The sequence below is a fragment of the Bidens hawaiensis genome, unplaced genomic scaffold (genome assembly GCF_021521415.1).
Source record: "Bidens hawaiensis isolate Kalapana, Puna unplaced genomic scaffold, B.hawaiensis_p1.1 tig00062110_1, whole genome shotgun sequence".
Taxonomy (NCBI): Eukaryota; Viridiplantae; Streptophyta; class Magnoliopsida; order Asterales; family Asteraceae; genus Bidens; species Bidens hawaiensis.
In genome coordinates, this window is record NW_027501139.1 from 1 (window position 1) to 9,924 (window position 9,924).

A 9,924-nucleotide genomic window follows, 5' to 3' on the forward strand; every position below is an offset into this window, starting at 1 on the left:
TCTCACTAGCAAGTAGCAACATCATCTTTCACTTACATATATCTATATATTCTCTCTCACCCTCTTTATACATATATTTGTGCCATCAAAGTTACCGTAAGTATGTGTTAAAGCCATATATAAAAGTAAATGATACTACATTTTGAAATCAAATCGTTTTCATTTAAATTTATACCAAAATGTTCATAAAGAAAGATAAATAAAATTGTGTACTTAGAATTTTTTGTTATATAATAAAGTTAAAAAGTATAAGTTTGAAAATCAATTGATACGCTGACTTAGTTATAGATTAAAAAAATCAAAAAGTTATTTAATTTTACTTTCCACATAACTCTCCACTTTGTGGAACTCCTCCAAGCTCATTGGGACATGATTCCACACCATATCAGCCCATGTGAGTTTTCCAGGGCTCATACATCGTGATCTGAGTATAGATTTGTAACACGTAGGAGCATTAATTTGTCTCTCTACGCATACTAAGCATTAAATGAAATAGAAAAAAAGAATCTAATACCATATCAGACCCTTATCAAATCAAATAAATGACTGGAAATTGCTTCAACTCAAATCTCGATTTAAGGTAACCAACGCACCGTGGTATTGTAATTAGAATAGTAGATGATTTCTAGAAAGAGAAACTTGAAATCTGGGTTATGGTCCTAGTGATTTGAGGAGATGGTGATGAGGTGTTGGCGACAAAAGTGGTGTGGGGTTGGGATTCAGGTTTTGTGGGCGGTGTTAATATATGGCAAGAATTTGTATTATCCGCGAAGAGCTTGAACATAATGTAAAAGCATGGGATACCCTCTCATTCAAAACATAATTTGTTGTGGTTAGTTAAAGGGGCGACATCCTTTCCATATAGGCAAAATAGCGCCATGAAGACCTGACACTGTTAAGGCGCCATAGGCACAAGTGCCATGTGCATAAGGCGTAAAACACAAATAATAAGTGAAACCACCCCATTAACGACTAGTCACATCTTTTGGTTTTTTTTTTTTGTTTCTTTTTTCTTTTCTGATATCTAGTTAAACCTAGTTAAAGACTCAGTACATTGCTTACATGGCAGTGACATGATGGTTTAGTAGTTTAACTAGCCATTGCTAGTTAAATCACAACACACAACCTAATTAACTTAATAGATGGGTTATTCATTATTATTGGGCTCGTAACCGAATAGATGTGTTATTCATTGTTATTGGGCTCGTGTAACACCCTAGGCGAATCCCACATCGGCCGTGGACATTAAAGATTTTTGGTTCATAAGTAAATGCATCGCCTTTTTAATTACCAAGACGTTTTGGGCTTAATGCTAATGGACGAGAGGAGAACTCCACTGTTAGGCGTGCTCGGGTGGAGCAGTATCAGGATGGGTGACCTCCTGTGCAACAAAAAATAAATCCGTGAGCTCTCCGTGAGCAAAAGTGGACTATATTGGTGGTATAAGACGCAAGATGTTATTGCTCGAGCCATGTATGGGTCGATAAAATTCGATTTCAGAAGCACTTCTGGCTTGACTCAAGTACCAGCTCGTAACAAGTATGAATCAAATCAATGATGCACTGAAATGAAAGTTACCTATGGTTGAGAAGGCTAAAAAGGATATACCCATATCCAAACTATAGACTTTACATCTACTTTACGAACTTTAGATAAACTTAAATAACTTGTATATATTTTATTATAATAACTATTATTATTTTTCTAAATATACTTTATGACTGTAAACATTTCACACACGCCATTTCCTTTTGAATCCCTTGTAACCTTGTTACTTGATAATATTAGGTTCACAAGTTTTCTCATAGTTATCAAGAATCAATGCTTATAAGGATCCCCCAATATTAAACCTAACCTTAAACCCAACCTGAAAATCAATTTGAAATATCTTTAACACAATATATAAATTCTAAGGTTATGTGTAGTGGATGAGACTACAAAATGGGTTGTTTTACACCATGTGGTTCCCAGTCATCAAATGATAGGTTTTTTATTTTGGGGTGTAATGGTGTTGTAGGCATATATATATATATACATATATATATATCTCTCTCTCACAAACACAATATAATAAATTAATAATAATAAAAACAAAAGGAAGTGAGGCGATAAAAACCCAGCCCCACAATTCGCCTAGGGGGACAATGTTCGCGCCCTAAATCGGCCATTTGTCGCCCCTTTCCTCGCCCACTACGCATAGTCTAAATATCTAAAAATTACAAATGTACCTAACTGATATGTCAAGTTCATAATATTACACATACTATCAACACCGTGAAATTGTTAAATATCCAAAAAATATCATTGATCCTAATACATCATAAATGATTCTTGTTTTAAAGATATGATATTATAAATAAAAGAGACCGTTTGCCTCCCTGGAATATATTATTGCGAGATTGATTAACAGCTGAAAAAGAATTTGCGTATGATGTACCATTGGATTTCTCGGGCGGGTTTTTTTTACTCCTTCCGTTAGTTGACCGTCAGTTGACTGTTGGATGGCAAGGGCATTTTGGTAATCGTCTCTTAATAATAATAATAATAATAATAATAATAATAATAATAATAATAATCTGAATTGGTTAAAAGTGTATACAGAACGCATATCATATCATTTCTTCAATCCACCACCATTAAAAAGCTACAAAACAATAATAATATTATTCTTTTCCCCAATCTCTCTCTCTCTCAATAATCCGAATCTCCGGCCAATCAACCAAGCAATCACATACACTACAATCGATACACACACATATACATATACATACGCTCTGTTGTGATTATTGAGATCAATTTGATCTTCAATTATTATTAGGCTTTGAATTATAATAATCTCTCTCTCTATATATATATTATATATACACACACACATATACACATACTCAATCTCTCTTTCTCTATACATACATATATTTGTATGTATGTAACTGTGTGTTTGTTTGTGAATGCAAATATTTTGATGATGATGATGAAAAAGATGATCGGAGATGGCGATGATGATATAAATATCTGTATGGATTGATTGATTTCCGAATATCATAATCGGGCATAGGGTTAAATTCGGCCCGTATCTTGGCGGGGCAACCCGGATGGCATCTTCTATGATGCAACCGGTGTTGCAGCCATGGCAGTGACTGTCCCCTTTCTTCCCGGACTTGTTCGTCGGCGCCGGAGCAATTAGGTGGGTCGTCGGAACTTCCGGCGGCGGCGGCGGTGGTTGATCTGGGGTTTGTTGACTTGGGGTTTCGTGAAAAAATGGGTTGTCAGAAGTCGGCGGTGGCGGTGTGGTTGAGTTTGCCGGAAAAAATGGGTGGTGGAGGATTCTCCGATGGGTGGTGGGTGTGACGGATATGGTGAGTATGAAGGTGATTAAGAAAGACTTCATGATGGTTGTTTGATGATCAATGGTTGTAATTCATGATATCGAAAAACCTGCAACTTTTTAGGGTTTAGACGGATGAAGGTTCTTTCTATATTATCCAAGATCTAGAGTTGTGCTTTTGGGTTGCTGATTATTTGTTTAATTAATAATTTTAATTTGATTTGTGAATAAAAAATGGAATTTATTTTGTTTTTTTTAATGAAGACGATGAATGAGTTCATCAATTTCTGGGTTAAATGATGAAGATAAAGGAAGAAGTTCATCAATTTCTGGGTTAAATGATGAAGATGAAGATATAGAGTGTAACATCCCGAAATTTCAAGATAATATTAACTGTATTACTTAATAATAGAGAGAAAGTTTACCCGGGTTATCAGGAATAAATAAAAGAGTAGGAGTTGGTATGGGTCGGGCTAGTGTCGGGTAATGGACGTTGGTTATGGATTTGGATTAATTGAGATGGGTCAAATGAGAATGGGATTTCAGGGATATAAATACCCCCAAAATCCCAAAAATATCTTCATTTACATCTATCTCTTCACACACTCAAAACACACACATTCTAACCGATCAAGATTCGAAGCCGAGACCCGAGATTTTGTTGATAGATCTGAGTTGGTAAGGTAAGAACAAATCCAACAAAGCTAATATTACTGAAAATGGTTAGGATTGGACGGGTTAACCGGACCCGAAACCCAAACTGCCCAAATCGGACCCTTAAAACGTCGATTTTAGGCCGATTTGATGGTTGGGATTTGTAGGCGCCGATCATACGATTCCGTGGGTACCAAAATCGAGTTATTTGGCTAAGAAACGAAGGATTTATGGGCAAACAGATCTGCAGCGCGATAACTTCGCCTGCAAGATTAAGTTCGCCTGATGAACTTCGCCTTCAAGCGTAACTTCGCCTTCAAGCGTAACTTCGCCTAAGGATAACTTCGCCTAAGAATAACTTCGCCTGAAGCCAAGTTCGCCTAAGGATAACTTCGCCTGAAGCCAAGTTCGCCTAAGGATAACTTCGCCTGAAGCCAAGTTCGCCTAAAGTTTAACTTCGCCTGAAGCCAAGTTCGCCTAAGGTTTAACTTAGGCCTGAAGCCAAGTTCGCCTAAGGTTTAACTTCGCCTGAAGCCAAGTTCGCCTAAGGTTTAACTTCGCCTGAAGCCAAGTTCGCCTAAGGTTTAACTTCGCCTGAAGCCAAGTTCGCCTAAGGTTTAACTTCGCCTGAAGCCAAGTTCGTTTAGAAAATAAATTAAAAGCGATAAGTTAAAGTAAGCTAATACTAGGCCACCAGATTAGGTCAGGCGAGTATTGATACGTGTAACTTGTACAGTTAGCCGAGCTCAGTTAAAGAAAGGATTTACAGCTACCAGAGGAAGAAGCAGAGTCCAGGTGAGTTTCTAGCCCCATTCCTTGTTATGTTTTCGGGGCTGTGTGCATACTCAATGTGATAGTTAATACACTTATCCTAAGAGATAAGTGTATGCCTTATGTGGATAATGTGAAATGTATGAATGATTGCTTGATGGTACGTGAACGATCTTCGGATATTGCACGTACTGTCAGGTTGTAACGCTAGGTATAAGGTAAGTATGTTAGGTATGATTATGGGTATGAACATGATGGAGATAATAGAAGAAACAAATGATAATGTATGGTTGTATGGTTACGAAAAGGGTACCGAGCCCTACTAATACTCGAGGTATGATGTATGGTTGTAAGGTAACGAAGAGGGAATCGAACCCTACTAATAATTGGGGACTAGGGAACCGAACCATACCAATATTCGAGAAAAGAGGTGTATGCCGTGTATGACATATGTGATAGATACGATTGATTGTCTGACGGTACGTGAATGATCTTCGGATATTACACGTATCGTCAAGGGAAGAGATTAGCTCCTTATATGGATATTAAATAATAACGTATAGATAGTGTTCCTTTTATGGAAGGTATAGTGTTCCTTTTATGGAAAGTATAGTGTTCCTTTTATGGAAGGTATAGTGTTCCTTTTATGGAAAGTATAGTGTTCCTTTTATGGAAAGTATAGTGTTCCTTCTATGGAAAGTATAGTGTTCATTTTATGGAAAATATAGTGTTCCTTTTATGGAAAGTATAGTGTTCCTTCTATGGAAAGTATAGTGTTCCTTTTATGGAAAGTATAGTGTTCCTTCTATGGAAAGTATAGTGTTCCTTCTATGGAAAGTATAGTGTTCCTTTTATGGAAAGTATAGTGTTCTTTCTATGGAAAGTATAGTGTTCTTTTTATGGAAAGTATAGTGTTCCTTTTATGGAAAGTATAGTGTTCCTTCTATTGAAAGTAAAGTGTTCCTTCTATGGAAAGTATACAGAGTGTTCCTCCTATGGAAATTATATATAGTATGGTATTGGTAATGGTTCTTTTAATAGATATTACATGACGATCCTCCTATGGATATTTATACGAGGTTAATATAGTAATATGTGCCTTCGGATACGGGAAGAAATATATGGGAATAAATTGTATGTATGGTAGCAAGTATGTAGGTAGAACAGAAGGGCAACTAGTGAAGTATGGATATGTATCTACAGATATGTATGTATGTGTATGTATTGTATGGCATTCGATTAACTAGAACTCACTCAGCGTAGCTGACTTTTAGTATGCACGCAGGTGAGCTGATTACAGAGCTAGCATGAGGATGACACACGGCATGGATTGAACGGCTGGCATCTGAAGAAATAAGTAAAGATGTTTTAAAAATAAAGTTTTGTGTTATGGTATCAAAGAAAAGATTTAATGTTTTGTAACAAATGATTGATGTTTTATATTCCGCGAAAAGTTTTAATAAACTCTGATTTGAAGGACTGTGTTTATGAGTAAATCCGACGCTAAAGTAGGGCCACCGGGTTCGGGGCCTTACATAGAGGTAAATGGGTCATTTCAATAATTTTTAACAGGTCAAAGGAAAGTTAACTAACGGAAGGAGTCAAAAAAACCCGCCCGAGAAATCCAATGATACAACATGTGCAAATTCTTTTTTAGCGGTTAATCCATATTGCGAAGATATATTCCAGGGAGGCAACAATAACTTTCTCTAAATAAAAATAATACGAAATATCACGTATATATAAATAAAAAGAAAATAGTTTTTAAGAGCATTCCCATCCCATCCCCCATAATTATGTGAGGGGAATTGGTAAATTATAGGGTGGAGTTTTGGATGATTGTGAGTGTAAATTATAGAGTAAAGAGAGAAATGTAGTGATTTTTTGTAAATTTGGGGAAAATTGTTTGCCCCTATTTATTTTTTAATATTTGTTGGATTGGTTGTGAGTAGAGGAGAGAGAAAACTGTAATGATAAAAGTATAAAATGTATTATTTAATTAAACAGAAAAGAGAAATGTAGTGTTTTGTAATGTAATTTTAGAGATGGGGATGGGGGATAAGATGTGAATGCTCTAACATGATACCATTGCAAGGTTACGTCAACAATGTCCCAGCTGAGAGCCCGAATCCCTTAAAATATCCCTCTTAAACCTATGATTAAAACATCTATTTTATTATGCTTTAAGCGGGTGTTTGGAATTCCTTATTTTAGCTGATGAAACCATCAAAAATATAATTGGATACTAACAACTTCTTAGTTAATTATCTAAATTAATTAATGTCCAGTTACCTTGAATAAGAAATAAGCCAAATGTATCCATACTTTAAAAGCAATTTTAATTTTGCTAACCTTCATTAATAGTCGCCCTAACTTGTATAGACTTAATCTCCCACTTGTGGTTTTGTGATAGTTTCTTTAGTGTAGACTTAAGTTAAAATCTCACTTGTGTTATTTTTGGGTAGATATTGACAATGAAAGATTTAATCTAGGACTTGTGCAAAGGTTGTCAGTTTGAACTCTGAGCCCACCCAGGTTTTCGTTCCACCGTGTGTTATGTCAGAGAGTTATGCTCTTGTGGTGGCACAACGACTGTCAAATGACAGTCGGCGGTATAGTTTCCTGGGGGAACGTCCAAGTCAAATTCTGAAGCCAACGTGAACCCAATTAAGACAACATAGTCTGGCCAGAATTGGACATCGGGGCTCTCTAAATTTGAAGAGTGTGGTTGCCTAAATACAAGAAAATCATCATTCTAAAAAAAACTTGTATAGACTTCCCTCCCTGATTAGATGGTAGGTTATAAAGACGTATCTATCACTATTGTCGTATTTAATGTAACTTATTTCTTAAATGGTCCCTTGTCTACAAATACAAGTCATACCCGTTTTGTTTTTAAGGAGAAGTCTAATCTTAACTTTTTTTTACTTAAAAATACATCACACTTGTCGTATCTATTGCACTTGTCGTTACATAACTCATTTGTTAAATGATTCTTTCTTTATGAAATATGAATACTAGTGATTCCGGTGTTACGTTTAAAATGAGAAGTCTAACATGTACCGCTCAAGGATAGAATGTGTAGGATATTTAAGGTTAAAGAGTTTTGCCATTCAAAAGGGGTGGCGGGACAGCTTGTTGCCCACTTACTTATATCTCTATTGTAATTTAATCATTTTGTAACCCTTAAATATAAAATATCTTACTTTTAGATGAAGAATACATATTTATCGTAGTTCTATCTTAGGAGCTTAGCTTTACATTTTCTTTTATTTGCCTTTAATGATATCTTCATTTGTCTCCTTTAATCTGCATACCTCTTTGATGGTGTATCGGTATTACTATCACTTTTCCTCCTTTCTTTTGTTATTGATAGCTTACTAATATGTACTATACTTTTGTATTTTTAGTTTTTTAGTTTTTATGTGAAGAACTTTACAATACCAACCTTCTTTACATGTGCATATTGAGTTTTTGGAGTTGAAAGTACGTCTAAAATCAACATCTCTATCCTCTTAGATAAATGAATGACTTGCTTACGTCTCATCCTTCTTTACCAATAGCTTTACTATATGTAAGATTTTACTAGTCATGATTATTGTTGTTTATTCCTTATACCAGTAGCTTCTTTTAGGTATTTATCTCTGTTTTGATATTATCTTTGTTAGTTATTCCAGAATCCTAAAAGTATTATAGTTTGAAATAAGAACGACAAATTTTATAATTTGATGAGTTTTTGTTTATATCTTTGCGATTCAATGTTGTTTCTAAATTTTAAAATTGGATGATATAATTATAAGTGAGATATATTGACAACTTCTTGATTATGATGGTCATTGTTGATGTCTACTTGAATGTGAAATACACCAAATGAATCTACACTTCTAAGATATGCATAGATATTGGACAACACTCACATGTGCATGTTAACTTGTTAAACGTATTTCTAATTTTGCTATCCTTCATTAATAGTCGTCTCTAAGGGTCTGTTTTGTATGAGGTAATGGAATGGACGACAGAATGAAATGAACGTGGTAATTGAATGAACAAATGAATGAAATGGGTTATTACCATTCCAATGAGATGTTTGTTTACCACATAAGAATGAAATGAATCATTACTTTGCGTTGTTTGATAGGTAGGAAAAAAAGAAAAAAAATAAAATTAAAATGGTGGTGAGTGGCGGTGGTGGTGGGCGGTAGGTGGCGATAGTGGCATTGGTGGGCGGTGATGGTGGTTGGCGGTGGCGGTTGGTGGTGTGCGACGAGAGATAATGGTTGTTGGACGTTGGTGGTGGTGTTAGGGGTGGATGGTGGCGGTAGCGGTGGAGGTGGCAGTGGCGGTGGGTAGTGGGCGGCATGTGGTGGTGGTGATGAGTAGCGGGGGCGATGGTTGATGGTTGCGGCGGGCAGCGGTGTTGGGCAGCCGGCACTGATGCCGATGGTTGGTGGCGGTGGGTGGCAGCGGCGGTAACGGTAATGGTGGTGGTTGGTGGCAGTGACAGCGGTGGTTGGTGTTGGTGGTGGGTGTTGATGGTGGTGGGAGGGTGGTAGAAGAGATGTAGGGTGAAAGGGGGAATGGAATGAAAAAAAAACATGAGGGTATGGATGAAATAAATTTGGGGTGTTTTAGAGGGAATTGAATGAACTAGGTAATAGGCTATTTCATTCATTTACCAAACACACTTCTCTCCATTTCCTTGTAATGTCATTCCATTCCACCCTTCATTCCTGCCTAATAAACGCTACCTAACTTGAATAAGACTCCCCTCAATGACTAGATATGGTAGGAGATTAAGACTCGTGCCTATCGCACATGTGGTATTTAACATAACTCACTTCTAAATGGCCTTTCTTTCCTAATTAATACGTACAAGTTGCACCGGTTTTTGCTTTAAAATCCAACAAATTGATGGCATGTTCAAACAACCAAATTAATTACGTAAACATACATCGAGTAATAAATGAATGTGACTTTATGTTAAAAATACACTTATTTAAATATAAAATACACTCACAAGTTTTATAAAATCCTAAGACTTCTATATAGGAGTTAAACAAAACATTTGAGTCAATCAAAATATGAAAGGAGTTGCCCATGACAGGAGTATTTTCAAATGAATACCAGTCTCAAAAGTGATTGTCTAGAGGTGCAAGCATGATTCGGTTCGGTTC